Below are 19752 nucleotides of genomic sequence, written 5' to 3' on the forward strand. Positions count from 1 at the left end.
CACCATTGGACATTGGTTTTCAATCACAATAACAAATGCCTAGAATCATCCTCTTCCTCAGATAATCAAGTCAAATTGGCATATAATTTGCCAACTGGCCTTGGAGCCCATGAGATCCAGTCTTCCAGATGAGATTTGTCAAACGTCTATCTGGTCGATATCAGCCACATGAGTCACACTGCTCTCGAAGAATTAGTTTAAATTGGTCAGACTATAGCTTATATCTGACAAAGAACCTACATCTAACTTGCTGAATTTCTTCAGCATGCTTGTGTATTGCACTTGACAGTAGCATCTGCAAACTTTCTTGTTTAACAGTAAGTCTGAGGCAGTTCACTGTTTGCTACTTAATCTGACAGTCATGAAGGCAGTTGGGGAAAAGGAAAATAATGACCCCATTTATTGTTATCTTGTTAAAATTAAATATCAAATATTAATTGCTGAAGAACAGGATTTTCAATTGAATGTTTCTTACAAGGAGAAAGATCAGTTGCTTAAGTGCATATATATGCATAAAACTTTGACACCAGAATTCTCATATTACAATATGAATTTATATTGTTCCCACATTTTAATATGTCAATAAACCCCAAAATTTGTCTTGGTGATTTTTAAAAAAATGAATATATGCAAAAAATGGCTATAATTGAAACTTCATACTATTATCTCTGCAAATTTAAATTGCAGGTGTCAAGCTTACCTATCTGAGGTGAACAAAACACGTTTAACTGTACAGATGGACTTTGGAGAATATGTTCACAAAATATTGAATCTGAGATTTGTCTGATGGTATAATTGACGAAAAGGGGATTTTTAAAAAAATCTATACGTTTTCTTATACATCCTTGTTCCTGGTTATTCCAGTTTTAAAACACACAAATCCTGGTGCTTCCGAAAGTACAATGCATATTTGCCTTTAAATTCTGACTTGCTTCAGCCGAATGAATATTTTTGTTAAAAAAAAACATCTACAGTAGTATACATTAAATTACTCCAGTACAGAAATAGACGATAAATAGGTTGGCAGATAATAAACAGTGGGGAGAAAAAAAGTTCAGTCAATGAAATAGTGCAGATAGGTCTTTGTGGTCAACGTTTTAAAATGTCAAATTTATATCTAGAGGACTTGAATACAAGTAGGCAGGTTATGCTACAGATATTAAAAAAATGCCTAAGAAATGTGAACATTTATGTCCTACTTCTTAGGAAAAGTAGATGTTTTGGAAGGAATGAGGTGAAATGACAGTGAAATGACAGCAAGAGCCCAAGAATTAAGTTAAAAAAAAGTTGTAAAAACTTGGATATAATGTACATTGCATACAAAGAAGAAAATCAGCAAATCCAGTGCAGTACACAAAGTGCTGGAGAAACTCAGCAGGTTATGCAGCATCTATAGGAAGCAAAAGGCAGTTGACATTTCGTTCCTGAGACTTTTGTCAGGAATGTATCAACAATAACCACCTTTTGTTTCCGGTAGATGCTGTGTGACCTGTTGAGTTTCTCCAGCACTTTTATGTCATGTTCATTGCAATTTGGAGGACAAAGGTATAACTTTACTGTTTAAGTTTTCAAGGTATTAATACGAACAGATAGATAACAAAAAATATGTTTATTTGTTGAAGATTCTGAGGAGTATAAAAATTAGAGTCAGAACCTTCGGGAGCAAATTTAAACTCTTTTACACAGTAGGTGATATAAATTTGGAACATTTCTGCTAACCACATTTGTTGTTGGTTTACTTATTAATGCTAAATCCAAGATTGAAATACCATATATTTCAGCAGAAAAGTTGAGTCGTGAAACCCTAAAAAAAATCTCAAAAATGGGGGGGGGGGGGGGGGTTCGACTTAAATACCAGATATACTTCTGAGACCTTAAAATCAGCTCAAAAATACCTCCATGCCGAACTGGCAAATAAGTTGACCCTTGAGAAACTGATTCAGCATATAATCCGACCCTTGAAAAACCAAAAAAAAAACCCAACTACAATAGATTTTCATTTAATTGCTATTGAAAACACACATTTGGAGCCCTTCAAAATCACTATGAAAATAACACATTTAGAATCCTTTAAAATCACTCTAGCTCATCATGGTCTGATGCAAAGATGGTGGCATGCACATCAATACTCTTACTGTTTAAACAGTCATCATATGGGTCCCAGACTGATGAGGTGCTTCAGCTTCATCATCGGTGTCCCATAAGAAATCATCTTCCATGGCTGACTTTTTAGAAGTCTGCTAGTAGCAAGATTCATGGCCACACCATCCCAATGCATTATGGGCTGAAAGTGCAGTCTTCTCTGCTTTTCACATTTCAAGTGTCTGATAAGTGTTTTAGATTGCTTCGTTGTAAGATCCATTTTACATTAAAATAAAATTTATTTTAAAATGTAATCACCTTAGATACAAAGCACAAAAATGTATCGTATGCCATATTTCTGGTTTAATCTTCAGTTCCTTACTCCCTTAAGAAATTCAAGTACAATGTAAAATTTCAGTGCAAGCAGTAGTGAATGACAGACATTTCTGTGCAGAAATCGGCAACTCAAACCGGCTGCATTGGGTTTCAGATTGATTGTCAGAGTACGTACAGGACATTACATACAACCCTGAGATGTCTTTTTCCTGTGGGTGTGGCAGAATGACCACTAATTTTAGCGCAAAAATAAACTGTACATGGTGTAATCATGAAAACAAATAAAGAACTGTAAACAGATACCGAATGTAAACAAACTGCAATACAGAGAGAACAAAAAGAAAATCAATAAAGTGCACAAGTAAGAGTCCTTAAATGAGTGTCTGAATGAGTTTGTCATTGAGGATTGTGATGGTGGAGGGGTAGCAGCTTTTCCTGCGCCTGGTGGTGCGGGTCTTGTGGCATCTATACCTCTTTCCTGATGGCAGCAGCAAGAATAGAGTGGGTACTTGATGCTTGATGATTGCTGCTGCCCTCCAACGGCAGTGTTTCCTGTAGATGTACTCAACAGTGGGGAGGGATTTGCTTGTGATGTCCTGGGCTGTGTCCATTACCTTTCGGAGGGCTTTACGCTCAGGGATATTGGTGTTCCCATACCAGACTGTAATGCAGCCAGTCAACACACTTTCCACCACACATCTGTAGAAATTTGCCAGGGTTTCTGGTGTCATACCAAACCTCCGCAAACTTCCGAGGAAGTAGAGGTGCTGACATGCTTTCTTCACGATGCTATTGTGTTGTGTCCAGGAAAGATCCTCTGAGATAATGACTTCCAAAAATTTAAATTTGCTCAACCTCTCCACCTCTGATCCCCAATGATCACTGGATTGTTTACTTCTGGCTTTCCTGAAGTCAACCATCAGCTCCTTAGTTTTGGTGACATTGAGTGCAAGGTTGTTGTTGATGCACCATTCAGCCAAGTTCTCAATCTCCATCCTGTATGCTGATTCATCCCTTTCCTTTATACAACCCACTACCAAATACAAAAAGAAATGAAAAACATATGGTACATTAAAGAGGCTAGGGCTTATTGCTTTAAGATTGAATTTGGTATCAGTTGGCAGTGCTTTATTGTTGTCATACAGTGCTATTTGCTCCTATTATCTGGAGCAGCAGCCTGAGGCCTTCAACATATTGTCATATTCAGATCCCCAAGGAAACCAGCTGGGAGCCAATTCACAAATGTAATAAAAGGTGCAGTTCATTTTAGACTTAGGCACCTCACAACAACATGTATGGTGCACTGTGAAATGCTGCAATTAGTCAGAATTAATAAGGTTAAACTCACATTTGTTGGATGAGTCTTATGTATGGGGCAGCCAGTTTAATTTCAACATTCTCAAGATCAGATTTTTGTGGTACTCTTCCTCTACCACTCCTCCTTTAAATTTTGGCCATTTTCATAATGCATTCAAGGGCCACTGCACTATTACATACAGAGCAAAAAATATTTCCTCCCACCCCCCCCCCCCCACCCCCCCTCATCTGGTCCCACCTATCATCTACCAACTTCTGTCTCACTCCTTCCTTTTACTTGTAATTACAAGCCATTTTGGCTCTATACTCTCTGTCCTGATACAAGATCTCAACTTGAAACATCTACTATTGTTTTGCCTCAGGTCTGTGTTTGACACTGAATTCTTGCAGCAGCTTACTTTTTTTTGATTGAGTCTATTCCTTCTCTGTACCATCTAATCATAAACAGTATCTACCTTTTCAGAAAGGTCTAACATTTCTGCCTGTTTTCATTCAAAAATAAACCATCTGAAATCCAGAATATTTAATCTTAATTGACTGTTTACTTTCAACACTCTTCATATCTATCTTTACAGCAGCCCTGAATTCATCATGTTCTGTAGTTCATTCGAGCATTGGCTGGATAAACTTTTATTTTTTTAACCAATTAATCCTCTAGTTATTTTTATAAGATGTTCAATCATTGCAGCATAAATTTATATGATACAGACCAGGCAAATTACATCTCAGTAAGACACTGAGCATTGTTCTTACAGAGCTAGTGGCTTTCAACCAACTACAAAAGACTGGGAAGCTATCAACAATTTTATACGGAGGGAATCAAATTTGGATGTGAAAAATTTAGATTATAGAAACAAGATAAAACCCAAGAGGAAATAATCAAGTAAACTAAATAAAGATATACTGCAATTCTCATTTCTACTTAAGCAAGGAGCCTTGAAAATACGTGTGATGAAGGTAATATATTATCAACAGGACAAAAATGGGCAAGAATGATGACTTGCATTCTTGGTTTTTCGACAGGGTGGGTGAAGGGCGTAAAAAGGAAAGTGGTCTAGAAAGGAAGGTTGTATGATATGAGTTTTGTATGATATGAAAGCCTAACATTAGGATGTCCAGTAAATTCCCCCCTGAGATGCCTATGAGAAATGGTGCCTCCTGCAACAGATTTGAGAGAAAGAAGCCTCTGCTTCAAAATTGATATGTTTGTTCCTACTTTGGATGCATCATCATGTCTGTCCAGCTCCTTTATTTATTTTTTTTAACTTTGTGTACCTTTTTAGCTTGATAGCATTTGCATGAGAGTACCCTTTTCAGGGAGGCATACAGACTTTTAAGGTAAAACACAGGAGTAATTTTAAATTCTTTCCCAGCATCCTTGTTGTTCAGGTGGAACATAGAAAATACCATCTTTTACGGATTGGATTAGAGTGCAAAGTTTGGAAATAGCCTTCAGGAACTGTAAGTTGCTTGTGAGCGTCCTTCTTACTAGCTCTAGCTTTGATATTTGTTATACCCATGTGGGTTGAAGGAATTTAAACTTAAAAATGGAGGAAAATTACGATACAAACAACTGTATTGGCAGGAAAAAGAATATTCAAATATCTTCAGTCAAAATATATTTATTAGGATCAAACATATAAAAAAAAGTTTGAAAACGGTATTCAACTTTGAGGACACTCTTTAGATTAATTCATAGAAAGATTGCAATACTAATATTAATATTTAATATTGGCAACACATTAGAAATGTTACGTTTGTTTCCAAAGGGTTGCATTTTGCCAGAGGGTATGTTGGATCACTGCAGTGAGCGACACATTCTTATGAGGTTTATTGTGTACCTATTGAACTATTAGGGCCAGAAGAATATAGAAAATTGGGGCAGGAGGAGGTTAACTGGGTCCAGAGACTGTTTCACCATTCAATAAGATAATGTCTAATATGATCCTTACAATCAACTTTATTTTCCTGCCTGATCTCCTGGATTAAAAAAAAAACAGCATTAATTTTAGAGTATAGAACTGAAATAGATTTAAACAAGAAAGCCTGCAGATGCTGTAAGAGTACTTTACATAAAAATGCTGGAGAAACTCAGCAAGTCGTGCAATATGATATATTTATCAAGGATAGCAGTATCAGAAAGGTTAAAAAGGTTAGGACTTTATTCCCTGGAGCGCAGAAGAATAAAGGGAGATTTGATAGAGGTATTTAAGATGATGAGGGGGACAGACAGAGTAAATGTAGATAGACTTTTTCCATTGAGGGTGGGTGAGATACAAACCAGAGAACATGGGATAAGAGTGAAAGGAGAAAAGTTTAGGGGGAACTTCTTCGCACAAAGGGTGGTGGGAGTATGAAATAAGCTGCCAGCAGAGGTGGTGAATGCGTGCTCAATTTAAACATTTAAGAAGAATTTGGAGAAGTACATGGATGGGAGAGGTATGGAGAGCTATGAACTGGGTGCAGGTCAGTGGAGCTAGGCAAAAAAATGGTTCAGCACAGACTATAAGGGCCGAAGGGGCTTGTTTCTGTGCTGTAGTGTTCTGTGGTTCTATGATACACATATATAACCAACATTTCAGGCCTGAGCCCTTCATCAAGGTATGAGCAAAAAGCAGACAGGCACCTGAATAAAATAGTGTAGGGAGGGGCAGGGGGTGGAGCACAGACCTGCAGGCAAGAAGTTATAGGTGGATATGGATGTGAGGGCATAAGAGAAAAAAAGGCTGAGAAGTGATAGGGAGAGGGGAGACCTCAGAATGGAGAAAGAAGGGGTTGGAGAGCTGGAGACAAGATCACAAGATATAACAGCAGGTAGGCCAATTGGCCCATGAAATCTGCTCCACCATTCTATCATGAGCTGATCCATCCTCCCACTCAGCCCACTCCCCAGCCTCCCTTTAGCCCTTGATGCTGTGATTAATCAAATAACTGTCAATCTCTGTCTTAAATAAACCTAATGACCTCACTTTCACAGCCACCTGTTCCACAGACTCACAACCCGCTAGCTAAATAAATTTCTCTGCATCTATGTTTTAAATTGACGCCCTTTTATCCTAAAGTTGTGCACTATTGTCTGAGATTCCCCTATCATGGGAAACAACTTTGCCAATATCTACTCTGCTCATAGCTTTCAGCATCCGTAATGTCTCCATGAGGTCCCCTCTTGTCCTTCTGCACTCCAATGAATGCAGTCCAAGAGCTGACAAAATAGGATCCCTTTATTCCCAATCTATCAGCCAATGGTCTACCCATGCTAGTAATTCCATGGGTTCTCATCTTGTTAAGCAGCCTCATGTATGGCACCTTGTTGAAGGCCTTCTGAAAGGCCTTCAGCATCCATTGCATCTACCCTATTCTACTTGTCATCTCTTCCAAAAATTGCAGTAAGTTTGTCAGGCATGATTTTCCTTTAAGGAAACCTTGCTGTCTGGGGCCTACCTTCTCATGCACCTCGAGGTACTCCTCAACCTCTTAACAATTAACTCCCAACAGCTTCCCAACCACTGACATCAGGCTAATAGGTCTATAATTTCCTTCCTGCTGCTTCCCTCCCTTCTTAAACAGTGGAAAGACATACAGATGGGGAGGAGAGGGAGATAGGAGAAGTGGCTTATAAAAACCAGAGAAGTTGATGTTGATGCCATCCAGATGGAGAGTGCCCAGAAATATTAGATGTTGCTCTTTTACTTCTCAACTTTTTTCTCCATGTCATCTTGCCTGTGGACTTGTGCTCTTCTACCATTTTATTCAGGCACCTGTCTTCATTTTGCTCATATCTTGAAGAAGGGTTCAGGCCTGAAACGGTTATGTAGTATATCTGTCTTTGCTACATAAAGAACACTGTGTGACTTGCTGAGTTTCTCCAGCATTTTTCTGAAAACTGAAATAGATTTAATGTTTTGAACCGTTTTCAATTCTAGCTTGGGTACATTAAGTTCAAAATAGTGTAGTCTGGAATAAATTCTGAAACCAAAGCCTTGACATTCATGAACACAAACAGGGACATGGAGAACAGCTGTTGCGGAGCACGCTAACAACCATTTTGGTTGTGGATCTGTTGCTAAAACATTTAATAGTACCCATGTCATCAGATGCTACTGTCTGGGTGTTCTAATATAGGTAAACCATATTCTGCACCATTTCGAACCACAAGAAGAAATGTAGCTATTAAGTTGACAACCAAACTGCTGAAATCAAAACTCAGGCTATTTTTAAAATATATTTTAAAATTTGGTTTGAGTTTCAGATAAGATTCACTCTTATTATTCTCATTGAAAGGTACAAATTAGTATTCATGAAATGAATGTTAAATTTCACACACAGAAATTCTAAGTGATGCTTTAGAGTACTACATAATTTCATATATCATACTTATCCTTTAGAGACTGAGGATCAAAGATGTTCAGCAGAAAAAAAGGGCCTTTGGCCCAAACTGTCTCTGGCAGTCATTATATTTACCTATAGTAGTTCCATTTATCAGCATTTGGCCTGCAGCTTTCAATGCCATGGCAATTCCTTTGCTTGTCTAGATGCGTCATATATGTCATGAGAGTATCTGTCTCTGTCATCTTCTCAGGCAAAGTGTTTCAGATTCCTGCTGGGTGAGAAAGTTCCCACTCAGATCCTCTCTCAACCTTCTACCTCTCACCTTATACTACTGACCTCTTGCATTAGACACCTCACCAAAGGAATATGATTCTTTCCATATGGCCTACCTACCACCTTCATAATTTTGAACACTTCTATCAGGTCAATTTTAATTAAATCTCTGAAAGTATAGGTGAAGGCAAGGTAATTATCCAATATGTAAAAGGTTTACTTGCCATTTTTATTGAATAATTGCTTTGAAACATAGCTGCCATTTGATATACTGTGGATAGCACATATTGTTATGAAAAGTAGATGAAGGACGCAAGGTTACTCATCTCATTCTTGTGGAGGTGCATTCCACTGTTCTCATCTGTAAAATATCATTCTTTTCATCATAGTTACAGGGTCAAAGTGTTGTTTGAAAAATCAAAAATATTAGTAACCAATCCAAACATTACTATTTTGTACGTCACGTGTTTATGTTTTCTTTCTAAAATCAACAGATATGAAGGTGTGTTTTGAAAGTTCCTCACCTTTGTTAAAATATTTATATATTCTCTACATTGGAAAGAGTTTCACATTAGATTAAGAATAAAGGGACAAGGACTAATGTAAGGATATACAAAAATAAAGTTATCTTCAGTTTACAAACTACAACCAATCTCTAATTGTTACGTTATTAGTTCATTGTCGTGAATGTCAGTAGTTTGCCATGAACAGCATAACAAATTTATGAAGATTTTTGCTGGATAAAGTTTACTATTGCATTAAACACTTAGAAGACAACCCTCTCTTGATTTTGTTTTGACATAATCTTTCATTTAAAACTGAGTTATTAACAGTAAAGCAATACCGAAATTAACTTCCAGAAGAATAATCGATGTTATTTCAAATTTAAACATGTCATTCCAGCAACTTTAAACAAATTGGAATCCACAAAACCATGCTACACATCTTGCAGAAAGGAGCTCTGAGAGCAGACAATTAAACATTTCCACTTCTGAACTTTAATTTTGTATAAAAAGCACAAAAAGGGCAAATGGAAACTTGATTTTTTTAAAAAAATAGTGTCTACAAAAATAAAGCTTTCAACATGATAAAGATGTTCCAAAGCTTTTTTTACTTAAAGGTTACAAAATTAAATTTCCCATTAAACACTAGGCTAGGTGAACAAAAATTTGGTAAAACAGGTACTTTCAAGCATCATTGTAAAATAAATTGGTTTGGATTGAATTTTCAGTGTTTATGACTTCAGGAAATTAAAGCATGGTTCAAATGATGAGTAATTAAAAATGTACAAAAGAGCAGAATTAAAAGAGCACAGTGATATTGGTAGACGTTGTTGAAAGAAGTTACTGCAGTGAAGAGTGAGGATAACACTGATGAGAACTGTGAAATTGGTACATTAATGGAAAAGGAACCAATGAGTACATTTGTGAAGATTGACATAGAGATTTGAGTGGATAAGAATGCAAGCAGTGGAGCTAACAAAAGAACTCAGTTTAGGAAGGCTCAGAATTTAAGGTTTTCCAGGAAACTTCGAATGGCAAATGAAGGAGGGAGGGACAGAAATATTACAGCACTGAAATAAAGCATTCTGGGTGATAGAATGAAAAGGTGTGATTAGATATTTAAGATGGGTCAAATCTATACCATCAGGGTTCTTGGCGATGCCTACTCACTTGTGACCCCTGCTGGAAAGTGGTGGATGTTGATGAATACAAGACTCATCATTGAGGTCTTCCACAGTTGAGAAGGCAACCAGTACTCCTCCCTTGGGCTTACAAATAAAGAACCAGCTTCCTGTGCACATTCCCAAAGATGAAGTTATAGCCAATGAATTCCCATTTTTGGTAGAAAGAGAATATGGAAAAAAAATTGAATTTCTTGGATAGTAATGGTGATTGATCTTGCAAGAGAATGCAAATGAGAAAGGTTGATCCTTCTATGTCTTGCCTTGGTGAATCTCTGCTTAGAATAGATAACGGTTAAAGTAATAGGTGAAAGAAAAAGTGGGGACATCTTCCACTGGAACTTCTCGACATAAGGAGTGGAAAATGTGGATCTGCGTTTCAATGCAGACGGGGTTTTTTTTGTGAACTGACCAGATCTGATGAATGACAAGTCCCTTTAAAAGTCGAATGAATTCGGGGAACACAACAAAATCAGTGAACGTCGCGATGTCGAGCCTTGCTTCAGTCACCGAAAGGCGACTGGTTAAACCGCTGGCCATATTTCCACCAAAATGGCAAACAAAAAAGGAAAGAAATGAGCTGCTCCGATTTTCAGCCAAGCGGAGGGAGAAAGAGCAGCAGATAGCGACAAGGAGACAAGCCTGTCACTGGATATTAATGGATACCACGGCTCCTTAACCCTCTACATGATTCGGTGATGAAATATTGTCTCATGGAGTCAGCGGTGGATGCAATCTGCCCACACCATCACCGTGAATCCAGGGTCGATGGTAAAAAAGGCAAAAACCGTCCATCATAAATAAAACCAAGCGATCGAGCTGCACATATGCAGACATATTTATAGTTTTGATTTGAAATGAATGCACCGTGACTTACCGTGCGAGGGTAACAGTGGCAGCAGGATGGAAAGCCGCTGGATCCAGAGACTGAAAGTACGAAGGGTCGGCTTCAAGAGGGAAGTAATCCGGCGTGATTAAAACACAGCGACCAAGTGGAGATAGCTGAGTCACCAGTAGCTCAATCTTTTAACATTCTCGCTGCGTTAGCGTCTGCATCTGCAGCACCCAAACGCTCCCAAAATAGCGCACCCTCCAAATTGCCTGCGAGTGACGACTCGAGAAATCCGAGACCTCTAATATATACATTATGACACAAAGCGAGAGGGTAACTTCAGACTTACAGCAAGGCTATTTCTACCATTAAAAAAAAGAGAACACTGTTGTGCAAAAGTCCAAATGATAAGCCAGCATCTTTCAAGTGGCTTGCTTTAACCTATCGGGTCGATCTATAGATTTGAAGACAGGCAGACTCATTAACGATGTTGAATAATAAATGAATTAACAAGTGACTTTAAAATGGGAGCAAACGGTTCTGGAACATGGCAGTACACCTCTGGTTTGTTTCTCCAGATGTGCTGTCTGGATTGTGGAACTCTCTGCCTTTTGTTAAAACAACTGCAACCGGGCTTTATTCACAAGGATGGTCCCTTTAAATAGCGCCAACTCACCCAATCAAATCTCCAATGACTGATGTCAACTGGACAATTTCTGAGGTGTCCCAGAGATCAAGGAATATAAAACAAATCAGAAAATTGTATAAAAGCCACAATTGATAGCCTTCATGGAGAAGAAAGATGTATCTAAATTTGAGCAGAAAAGTGCCTGGTGGATTGGGTCAATTCCACTGCCTTCGACTATGGCTTCATCTTGGTATTGGGATTCCTTGACCACTACAGAGATAGCTGTGTCGACAGGATTTTTTTTATCTCTATCTGTATTATCGGGAAGGCCCAGTTCCTCCTGAATTGTCCTTGAGTAGATGATGACGAGATTCCCTCTTAAATCTCTGCAGTTCATGTGGCAAAAGTCCTCTAATAAAGTTAATAAGTAGGAAGTTCTTGAATTTGTGTGAAATTTGTTGAAGAAATAATGATATTTTCCAAATCAGGATTATATGACTTGGAAGGAAACCTGCAAATGGTAGGGTTGATGCCCTCGTCCTTGAAGATGGTGGAAGAAAATTTTGGAAGGATCTTTAGTAAATTGCTGAACTGCTTGTGGAAAGTACACAAACCAGGGACACTGTATGTTTAAGGTAGTGAATGAAATTAGGTGGGTTGCTCAGCCAGGAAGGTGTCGAGTGGACCTGCATTCATCAAAAGATGGATCATTTGCCACAGATTAGTGGTTTGTACTCTTGTAGTCACTGAATTTGTTACCTCATCACTTCAGATACATGGGATGGTGGCAGTTTGAAAAGTCAGAAAATTATTGAGGAGGCTTATTGCCTGGCAACTGAGCATAAGTGTTACTTATCAAATCAAGCCTGAATAGTCTAACCATATGTGGTCACAGAGTGCTTCATTATCTAAAGAACTGTGATCGGAATAGAATACTATACAAACAACAGTGAATGCACCCGAGAGACACAAAAACTGAAGATGCAGTAATCATGAGTGAACAAAGAGAACTGGATGGATTGGGGCAGCATCCATGGAGAGAAATGGTCAGGCAATGTTTTGGGTTGTGACCTTTATCAAGTCTCAATTAGCGATTGAAGGGGGTAGTGGTGGAGATGCACTTCTCTGACCAGAGGTCTGTGACATGGATCAGTGGTGCTACTTTTCTTGTCTGTGATAGACATATGATTTGGATGAACAAATTTGCAGATGATGCAAAAATTAGTGGAGAAGGGGAGAGTGAAGAAGGTCATCAAAGGTTACAGCAGGTTATAGGTCCGTTGGAGATCTGGGTGGAGAAATGGTAGATGGAGTTTAACCTGGAGAATTGTGAGTTGTTACATTTGGGATGTTAAATGTAACGTGAAAGTAAACAGTAAATATCAGCATCCCTAGGAGCATTGATATATTAGCTCTCAGGAGAGCTTGAACAAACTTGATTTTTTTTTTCTGGAGCGTGAAGACTGAAGGGAGATCTGAAAGAAGTTTATAAAGCTAGCAGAGGTATTGATAGGGTAAATATTCCAAGGCATTTTCCCCAGATGGAAAAGCCAAATATGAGAGGGCACAGCTTGAAAATGAGATGCGCAGTTTTTCACAGAGAGTGTTAGGTTCCAGGAACATGCTACAGAGTGGTGGTGGGTGGAGGAAGCTGGTGGAATCAGATACAATGGTGACATTTAAGAGGCATTTAGACAGGCACATGGACATGCAGCAAACAGAGATGTGGGTTACATGCAGGCAGAGGAATTAGTTTATTGAAGCATCATGGCCAGCACAGACATTGTGGGCTGATGGTCATGTTCTTGTGGTGTACTGTTCTATTTTATATTAAACCTATTAATTAGTTGTTGGATCATAGCCACATTTTTTAATATGCATTGTTTGGGATATGTTTAGTTCCAGTATCCTCTTCTACATTCCTCATTGAAGGAATGTTGCTCTCGAGGATGATAATAACAGAATGAAGAATGCATCTGGCCTTGAGGAATTGGAGGTTATCATTCCATTCTGCTGTTACTGATGGACCACAGAGCCTTATCGGTCTATTTTTGAGTTGCTAATCTTACCCTGAATAAACACCATTTTGCACTATGAGAGTGGCATGGAACTTGATGCTATGGGCTCACAGCATCAAGAAGGAACTTGACCGCCGCTAGACAGGTAGTGTCACAGGTTGGTGCATTTTTGACTTAAATTATTGAAGACTGAATAGTAGATGGCGAGGACACATTGGAACCACTTGCCAAATAGATCTCATTGATTTTGAATGTATTATTTTGTCATTAATGACATCATATTTTTATGGAAATATATTTTGTTTGTTATCACATCAGTGCAGCTTTAAAATGTGTGCATTTAAGCTTAATTTTATTTGAATGTTTTTCGAGCTCGATATAATAAAAGGCTTGTGTTCAATGCAGAGTAATTAAATGCAGAACATTTTTAAGATCCCATCCATTAAGCTGTAAAAAAAAATCCACAGAACAAAGGAATAGAAGATGATAAGATTTATCAACATGAAGTACAGTTGTTTAGCGATTCCCTTTCTCTTCTTCAACCATTCACTCCAAGAAAGCATTAAAGATGTTGCACATCTGAGCACAGCATCTTACATTTACAATATGTAGAGTACTTGAACTCAAATGATGTTGCTAATCTATATAATCTTTTACAATCAGTCTTATTCTTTATGAACTAATTTCAATGTAATGAAACGCTATTTATGCACATACATATTCTACTGCAAAATGTATGGAAAAGTTATTCAAATATTAATTAATCTTGCATTGTTCGATGGTCCGACATTCTTATTCTGATTAATTTTTTTCTGCAGAACTGTGCTATAATTTTCCACCTTTTTGGAACTAGGCAAATAGTGATTATTCAAGCATCAGGTCCAAGTCGATACCAATGTTTGGCTCAATTTTGATTCAAGGTAAAAAGAGGACATGAGAATCAAGGTATTCCACAACTTTTGACCTTTGACACAGATGAATGAGCATAATCTTAAAATGTAAAACAAATTTTGTATTTAAATGAAAATACAAATTTCATGTTCATAAATGTTAATTTGATTATTCGTTGTTGTAACTTAGGACTGGACAGAAAGTGGTTGAAATTAAATAAGGGCAGTGCTTATTGGAGGTTGACAACATCTTTAAACCATGGCATTTTCTTATTGTTTTAAATACTTTATAACCAAAGTAATTTTGAAAAATTAATCAGCCAATATCACCATGGAGGGAAGTCGATGAGCTGGTTTAAAATATAAATCTCATTCCAATACTTTTGTTATATTGATACTTTAATGGCAATGTGAATGTAATCAGACTGTTCGGAATTTGGTATTTTGTGTCCATAAGGCTTATAAATTTACTGTAAGTAGTTAATACTATTAATTGTAAAAAGACAATGCTGGAGACACTCAGCAGATCAAACAGTTGACTTAAAAGATAAATAGACATAACCAACGTTTCAAGCTTAAGTATGAGCAAAATGTAGGCAATTATCAGCTCGAACAAATAAAAACTATTAATTGAACTAGTACCCACTTTTATTATATCATACGTCTAATTTCAGGTTATTGATTTCTTTTGACTTTTTACTAATTGAAGTATTTTTTAAGTTTCAGACAAAAATAGCAGATCTAGAAATTGTAGTGCGTTTATTTTTGTTCCATACGGTACTAGTTCCACCTCCGCTCATACTCGGTTGGCTTGGACGAGCGATTTTCTTTTGTACTGATCAATCAGAGACGGAAATGGGTCAATGTGGGACATTAGGAAGAAATATTCGGCATTGTCCACGAATTGTCAAGTCAAGCAGCGTTCCTGCACACCCTCATTAATAGCGCATTTTAGTTATTGGAGACAGGCTCATGGTTCATTTCAAAACAAGTCTCTCAAAATGTAATGAGGTTTAACGCGACCCTTGACTGTACTCCTTAGAAAACTTCAGCCGTCAATAAAAGTGCCAATAAATGGCTCTCGTCACGTCTCAGTTACAGCTTTCATTCCGAATCAGAATGTTGGACAAGATTTCAGAACGTCTCAAAGCCTCACCACATTTACCCCGAATAAAGATTTCACTTTCAAGCGTAATCGCTGTTGTATTAGGAAATATTTGACTGTGTTCATCTGTCGTTTCCCTCTGCCACGCGAACTGCCTGCACCTGAAAACCCGAGACTGCGTCCGAGGACTAAACATTAGTTAACACTTCATATCTGACTCATCTATCATCAGGAATTACAACCATTTCACCTTCCTTCAGAAATGCTGTTGCAACTCTTCCTCATTTCCAGTCCTTTCTATTTTAATTTCTGAATTCCAGTCCAGTCCTTATCAAAGAAAAAAAAATCAATGTTGGTGAGTCAATATATTAACCAAAAGTCCAGTTCAAACTTTCTTTTGTTCACGGCTAGATCAGATTATTGAGCTGAGAAAGGAGTTACTATGCTTCATTGAGAACAGAGAACATGCACTGCTAGACTGAGACCACTGGCAAATTGGTGGAACAACATCCTATATTCCTTCTAGGCACTCTCCAACCGATGGCATTAACATTCATTTCTTCCGTTTTCATTAAACACCGCCCTCTCCATCTTCATCTCCCTATCTCCTTTTCTCTAGCTCTTTCTCTCTTCCCTTTTCTCCTATAACACCTTTTGGCTGTTGGGTCTGCACTCCTCCCCCTCCCATTTTCTTCTTCCTTAATCTCTAGTCTTTAATTAAGATGCCTGTTTGATTTTTGCTTATACCTTGAAGAAGGGATCAGGTCTAAAATATTGGTAATATTGCTTTCCCTTCTATGGATGCTGAGTTCCTTCATGTTTCTGTGTGTTTTTACTATGCTTCATTTACTTGGTGTCTTTGGCAGAAGTCAACACTAATCTCCAAGAAAACAAAAATAAAGCTGTTCATACAGGTGGATAGGGTGGTGAAAAAGGCACATTCCTCTCTTGTCTTCATAGATCAGGGCCTGGAATATAAGAGTTGGAATATTGTCATATAGCCTTACAAACTCTGATTTAACTCTTGGTTCATTAGTATTCTGTGCAATTCTGGTCGCCACACTGTATGAGGGACGTGGTAAAGGAGATTCGCCAGGATGCTGCCTGGATTGTAGATCTTTAGTTATGGGGAGTGGTTGGATAGGCTGGATTGAATATTTTCATTGGAGTGAAGGAAGCTGAGGAAGTATACAAGTTATGGGAGGCATTGCTAGGAAAAAAAATCTCAATATATTGATTTAAATATAAGAGTATAGCCCTTGAGTCTAGAGCTGGATGAGGTTCTTACCCGGGAAGAGACATATAAGGCAATTGAACAACTGAAAAGTGGCAAAGCAGCAGGTATGGATGGAATCCCCCCCCCCAGAAGTCTGGAAGGCTGGCGGCAAAACTTTGCATACCAAACTGCATGAGTTTTTCATGCTCTGCTGGGAACAAGGAAAGCTGCCTCAGGACCTTCGTGATGCCATCATCATCACCCTATACATAAACAAAGGCGAGAAATCAGACTGCTCAAACTACAGGGGAATCACGCTGCTCTCCATTGCAGGCAAAATCTTCACTAGGATTCTCCTTAATAGACTAATACCTAGTGTCGCCGAAAATGTCCTCCCAGAATCACAGTGAGGCTTTCTTGCAAACAGAGGAACTACTGACATGGTCTTTGCCCTCAGACAGCTCCAAGAAAAGTGCAGAGAACAAAACAAAGGACTCTACATCACCTTTGTTGACCTCACCAAAGCCTTCAACACCGTGAGCAGGAAAGGGCTTTGGCAAATACTAGAGCACCTCAGATGCCCCACCAAGTTCCTCAACATGGTTATCCAACTGCACGAAAACCAACAAGGTCATGTCAGATACAGCAATGAGCTCTCCGAACTCTTCTCCATTGACAACGGCGTGAAGCAAGGCTACGTCCTTGCACCAACCCTCTTTACTATCTTCTTCAGCATGATGCTGAAACAAGCCATGAAAGACCTCAACAATGAAGACGCTGTTTACATCTGGTACCGCACGGATGGCAGTCTCTTCAATCTGAGGTGCCTGCAAGCTCACACTAAGACACAAGAGCAACTTGTCCGTGAACTACTCTTTGCAGACGATGCCGCTTTAGTTGGCCATTCAGAGCCAACTCTCCAGCCATGACGTCCTGTTTTGCGGAAACTGCCAAAATGTTTGGCCTGGAAGTCAGCCTGAAGAAAACTGAGGTCCTCCATCAGCCAGCTCCCCACCATGACTACCAGACCCCCCCACCCCACCACATCTCCACCGGGCACACAGAACTCAAAACGGTCAACCTGTTTACCTACCTCGGCTGCACCATTTCATCTGATGCAAGGATTGACAACGAGATAGACAACAGACTCGCCAAGGCAAATAGCGCCTTTGGAATATGACACACAAGAGTCTGGAAAAACAACCACCTGAAGAAACACACAAAGATCAGCGTGTACAGAGCCATTGTCATACCCTCGCTCCTGTTCGGCTCCGAATCGTGGGTCCTCTACCGGCATCACCTACGGCTCCTAGAACGCTTCCATCAGCGCTATCTCTGCTCCATCCTCAACATTCATTGGAGTGACTTCATCACCAACATCGAAGTACTCGAGCTGGTAGAGTCTGCAAGCATCGAATCCACGCTGCTGAAGACCCAACTGCGCTGGGTGGGTCATGTCTCCAGAATGGAGGACCATCGCCTTCCCAAAATTGTGTTATATGGCGAGCTCTCCACTGGCCACCAAGACAGAGGTGCACCAAAGAAGAGGTACAAGGACTGCTTAAAGAAATCTCTTGGTGCCTGCCACATTGATCACCACCAGTGGGCTGATATCGCCTCTAACCGTGCATCTTGGCGCCTCACAGTTCGGTGGGCAGCAACCTCCTTGGAAGAAGACCGCAGAGCCCACCTCACTGACAAAAGACAAAGGAGGAAAAACCCAACACCCAACCCCAACCCACCAATTTTCCCTTGCAACCGCTGCAACCGTGCCTGCCTGTCCTGCATCGCACTTGTCAGTCACCAACGAGCCTGCAGCAGACGTGGACATACCCCTCCATAAATCTTCATCCGCGAAGCCAAGCCAAAGATGTAGTTTTAACGTGAGAGGAGATTTAAAGAGAATCTTAGGGATATTTATTTTATTTACAGAGAATGGTTTTATCTAGAATGTACTGCACAATTACTACATTTTAGAGATAATTAGACACTTAACTATGCAAGGCATAGAACAGTGGTTCTTAATCTTTTCTTTCCTAGGTGCTCTGTGGTTAGTAAGGGATTACTTAAGGTGGTATATGAGTGGAAAGAAATAGTTGAGAACCACTGGCATAGAAGGACAGGGTCCTAATGCAGGTAAATAGGATCGGTGTAGATGGGAAAAAGTTTTGCGAAAGGACCTGTTTCTGTGCTGTACCACTCTATGACTATATACTATATTCTGACAAAAATTATTGGCATGCTGTTTAGGTTCAGTTAAATTATTAACCACTGGATGGAAGTTCTCTCTAATCCCAGATGCAGCTATAAAACATTAACAGCCAAAAATGATTGCAATTCTTTCCCACCCATTTCACTGACAATGCAGTCCTGAAAGATTTTGATTTATCCATGCCTTCTGTAGTTAAATTGTAAAGGTTGATGCTATTTCCTTGGCATTTCTCTCAATATTGCATAATTTATCTGCTTCAGCTACTTGCTTCATTTGACCCAAGTGACAACATTAATTTTCTCCTTTACATTTTCTCATTGTTGCTTAGAGCAGATAGATTTCAGTAGGGTGCTTTTGTCTCCACAGTCACAATTGCATAAGTAGGACATCCAACAAGTTATCAAAATGGGTTTCTTAATGCTTTTTCTAACATTTTATATCAGATTATGCACTGCTCTTTACTGTATTGGAAGCCAATGGGGTGCTCAGTCAAGTGAAAGATTCTCTGAAAGGGCAAGCAGCAACCCTTCAAGATGGATTGCATTGTGTAATGAGTTTGCAATATCCACATTTAAACCCCATTATTCCCTCTGCACATTTTTTTCAAAAAATATTAGTTCCACCAATAGAAGCACTTAAAATTATATTTTACCTTCTTAAAACTATAGATAATTGGGGAAAATGGTCTTGTTCTTTAACTTTCATTGATACATGAAGGACAAATCATATTTTTCAAAAGCAAACAAAACAAGTGATTTGCTTTCTGCTCACCATTTGTTATCAATTCTGAAGAATTTAATTCTTTACCATCACAGTTCCACATTAATGTT

General features: G+C 38.8%; 1 long non-coding RNA gene across 14 annotated transcripts in view; it reads left to right on the top strand.

Moving 5' to 3' along the window:
* LOC138740340 (uncharacterized) overlaps positions 1-19752 on the top strand; it is a 317539-nt gene that overhangs the window by 21560 nt on the left and 276227 nt on the right. For 12 of the 14 annotated variants that reach the window (XR_011342845.1, XR_011342843.1, XR_011342851.1 and 9 more), the window contains exon 3: positions 14318-14444. This is a non-coding gene — a long non-coding RNA (uncharacterized lncRNA). Of the gene's footprint in view, positions 1-5108; positions 5197-14317; positions 14445-19752 lie in introns of all 14 variants that reach the window. The other 2 variants (XR_011342852.1, XR_011342855.1) reach the window with 2 other exon arrangements.

The sequence above is a fragment of the Narcine bancroftii genome, chromosome 8 (assembly GCF_036971445.1).
Source record: "Narcine bancroftii isolate sNarBan1 chromosome 8, sNarBan1.hap1, whole genome shotgun sequence".
In the NCBI taxonomy this organism is placed as follows: Eukaryota; Metazoa; Chordata; class Chondrichthyes; order Torpediniformes; family Narcinidae; genus Narcine; species Narcine bancroftii.